Raw genomic sequence first — 4,105 nt, 5'->3', positions numbered from 1 at the left:
AAAGGACCTTGAGAGATCATAGCAGGACTAAATATTATCTAGACAATCTCTGACAAGTGTTTGTCTAACCTGTTCTTAAAAACCTCCATAACAGAGATTCCACAACCTCCCTAGGCAATTTATTCCAGCTCTCAACCATCCTGACAGGAAGTTTTTCCTAATGTCCAGCGTAAACTGATCTAGCTGCAATTTAAACCCATTGCTTTTTGTCCTATCATCAGGATAGGTAGAACAATTTTTCTCCCTCCTACTTTTAACAACTTTTTATGTATTCAAAAACTGTTAGCATGCACCCTCTCAGTCTTCTCTTCTCCAGACTAAACAAACCCTAGTTTTTCAATCTTCCTTCATAGTTCATGTTTTCTAGGGCTTTCATCATTTTTGTTGCTCTTCTCTGGACTTTGTCCAATTTGTCCACATATTTCCTGAAATGTGGCATCCAGAACTGGACACAATATTCCAGTTGAGGCCTAATTAGCATGGAGTAGAGTGGAAGAATTACTTCTTGTGTCTTGCTTACAACACTCCTGTTAATACATCCCAGAATGATGTTTGCTTTTTTGCAAGAGTTTTACACTGTTGACTCATTTATTTTGTGATCCACTATGACTCCTGGATCCCTTTCCACAGTACTCCTTCCTAGGCAGTAATTTCCCATTTTGTATGTGTGCAACTGATTGTTCCTTCCTAAGTGGAGTACTTTACATTTGTCCTTATTGAATTTCATCCTATTTACTTTAGATCATTTCTCCAGTTTATTCAGATCATTTTGAATTTTTATTCTATCCTGCAAAGCACTTGCAACTGACAATTCCATATTCACTTTCTCCATACCATTGATGACTTTATAGATCTCTATCGTATGCCCTGTTAGTCATTTCTTTCCTAAGCTGAACAGTTCCAGTCTTTTTAATCTCTTCAGATGGAAGCTGTTCCATACCCCTAATCATTTTTTGTTGTGCTTCCCTGTCCTTTTTCCAGTTCTAATATCTTTTCTGAGATAGAGCGACCTGAACTGAACACAGTAGTTAAGATGCATATGTACGATGGATTTACACAGTGGTATTATGATATTTAATGTCTTATTAGCTATCCCTTTCCTAATGGTTCCTAACATGCCCTTAGCTTTTTTGACTGCCATTGCACATTGAGCGGATTTTTTCAGAGAACTATCCATGATTACTCCAAGATCTATTTCTTGAATGGCAACCACTAATTTAGACCCCATCATTTCATATGTATTGTTGAGATTATGTTTCCCAATGCATATTACTATGCATTTATCAACACTGAATATTTAAAATGGGAACTTTTATTTCTACTGGGTGTTTAATAGCTTCACAAGAAAGAGAGCACAAATTACCATCACTGATTTACAAAGGTCAGATTAAGAGGGGGGAAAATGAAACTAAATGTTTCAGAAAATAGATAAAGTATCCTGCTGTGGAAATTTGGATGATTTAGCTGAATACTGAAAAGTTTTAACATTCTTTTCTATAGTCAATTGGATACAAGAACTCAGCAACGCTCTTGAAGTCTTTGACTTGAATTCTCAGCTGTATGTATGCAATCGTATATAATCACAACTATACAAAAGATTAGCTCTTTATACTTTCCTAAAAAGATTTAACTTTTTTAATTCATTTTTTTCATATATATGTGTGTGTGTGTGTGTGATTGTGATTCAGTTGTACTCATATTCCATTTATTTCAACTATATGCAATTCAATTCAGCAACAGGTGACTCAGGTTCCAGAGGTTTCCTCCTTCCATTGGTTTCACAGGAGGTAGGATGTCCACCCAAATAAAAACATTCATAGGACTTTGAAGACACGGAAATGGATCAAGTGTTTTGCATTTTTCCCCTTAATAATTTTGTCTCCCAAAAGTGTTAAAGTCCTGGAGGGTAAAACTACTTGGAGTTTTCTTATTCCTCACTACACTATCAGATCACAAAGCCATATTTTAGCTATGGCCTAACATGAAAGGCAGTAGAAAGAAATAGAGATAGTGGCTCAGATCATCAAGTGAGCCAGAATAGAGCATAGGTGCACCTGAAAGGGGAGGGTCTATGATGGCTTCAGGTATACTTGGGACAACACACATGGGACTTCTGGGGCTGGTTCAGCTCCCAACCTAGTTTAGGTCAGTTGCTTCACCATTTGGGGACCACTGAAGAGTATTCTACTCTGCCCATATGCCCTTCTATCCCCATTATGCCATCAGCATGTACCCTCCACTATGGGGGGCTAAGAGAAGGTGATGTAGAGTTGGCTGTGCCATATGTAGATTCTTCTATACAAGGAGACTTCATAGCTGCCTTGTTAGATCAACTTTGACAGGATCCAAATGAGGAGAAGGGGCAAAGGTAGGGTTACACAATCCAAAGGGCAACCAAAGTCCAAATCAGCCCCTGTCATAAACATATAGCTAAGGGTAGCATAAAATCCCTCCTTTGCCTATAAAGAGTTAAGCAGCTCAGATAACCTAGTTGGCACCTGAAAAAAAGGATCAATGAGGGGAGAAGATACTTTCAAATCTGTGGGGGAACGTTTTTGTTTTGTGTTCCTTTGTGTTCTCTCTGGGTCAGCAAGGAACCAGGACAGGGAAAATACATCTCCCTAAGCCATAGCTGAACTAAGCATCTAATATTACAGAAATAGTAAGTAAATAGTAAGGAAATACGTTAGATTATCTTTTGTTTTAGCTTGTGAATTTTCCCTGTGCTAAGAAGGAAGTTTATCCCTGATTTTGTAACTTTAAAGTTTTGCCTAGAGAGGAAATCCTCTGTGTTTTGAACCTGATTGCCCTGTAAATTACCTTCCATCCAGATTTTACAGAGGTGCTTCTTTTACATTTTCTTTATAATAAAGTTCTGTTTTTTAAGAATCTGATTGGGTTTTTAGTTTTGATCCATAGCCTGCCTGGGACATCACAGACATTACTGCAGTGAAAGGTCACGTTAGGGATAGTAGGGATCTTCTCAGATTTAGCAGCAATGAGAAAGCCTCTGGGCACTCCTTCAGGAAATGAAAAAGAAATAATTAAATACATGCAGGAGCATCCTCCCTCCCCTTGCTGGATAATCGTACTCTGCTGCAGTTATATTGGCAGGATCCACTTAACAGAATACCAGAAAACAATGAACAATTACTTGGAATGCCTTTGGTGTCTTGGGCTTAAACAAGATGTAACACTCACTCACATGAACAAATTTAAACAAAGTGGGAAATTTGGAATCAGGAAGGAAATGTCTCCCCAGGGCACCCTGGAATTTGAGTTTTTTCTTGTTTATTTTTTTCTTTGCCTTCCTTGGGAACATTAAAAAGTGGGCTCTGTCATTATGATCAGTTGGACTTAGACCATGTGACCAGTTTAGTGCAGTCGTAGAGGGTCAGTCACTGAAAAGACCACGTCTTCTCTCTCTCCTGTGATTCCCTCCTAATCTGAGAAGTTCTCATAAGAAATAAAGAAGTTGATAAAATCATTTTATTGCCTGACAGGAGGGGAGACTGCCTTAATTTTGTTGTCACTAGGAGTCTAAATGTATAAGGACAGCTGCTGTGCTCAAGCAACAATGCAATCAGTTAATGCTTTCAGCAGGGAGACATTAGCTGCTTCTTCCTCCTGTCAAGCAAGTAGAAACAAACTTTTTATTTTGGGAACTTTTTAGAGAATGCATCTTTTTTGCATGAGCTTCTTAGAAGTGAGAGAAGGCGAAGACAACAATAGAACAGTGGCATATCATGGACGGTCTTCCCATTGCTGCATATGGTCTACTGATTTTTGTGTTATTTGGCATTTTGACTGGATGTTGGCCATATACATTCCCTTGGCCTAATTCTGGTGATTAGCCAGAAGAGAAGAAATAACATGAACAGTATACTATCCATTTAAGGCATACTAGTGCACCAGTGAAGTCATGGGGAGTTTTGCCATTGACTCCAGCTTAAGCAGGATCCAACTGTTGGGAAGCTATTGAATCAGATATAAAGCAAGGTTAGGAAACAATAGAGAAAATAGATACCCTTCAGTGACAGACAACATCAAGGTAATAAAATGGAGACATTAGCTACTGGCACATTCCCAGTAACTGTATATCTAG

The 4,105-nt window shown here is 38.4% G+C and overlaps 1 long non-coding RNA gene across 1 annotated transcript; it reads right to left on the bottom strand.

Moving 5' to 3' along the window:
- Positions 1-1,105: 1,105 nt before the first annotated feature.
- LOC115655532 lies at positions 1,106-1,707 on the bottom strand. Its single transcript, XR_004001403.1, has 3 exons — positions 1,695-1,707; positions 1,545-1,551; positions 1,106-1,289 (listed from the first exon to the last, which is right to left on the bottom strand). It is a non-coding gene; the product is annotated as an uncharacterized LOC115655532 (long non-coding RNA).
- Positions 1,708-4,105: the final 2,398 nt, after the last annotated feature.

This window comes from Gopherus evgoodei, chromosome 7 (assembly GCF_007399415.2).
Source record: "Gopherus evgoodei ecotype Sinaloan lineage chromosome 7, rGopEvg1_v1.p, whole genome shotgun sequence".
Classification (NCBI taxonomy): domain Eukaryota; kingdom Metazoa; phylum Chordata; order Testudines; family Testudinidae; genus Gopherus; species Gopherus evgoodei.
Note: the sequence above shows the minus strand (reverse complement) of the source record. Positions and strands in the feature narration are given on the sequence as shown.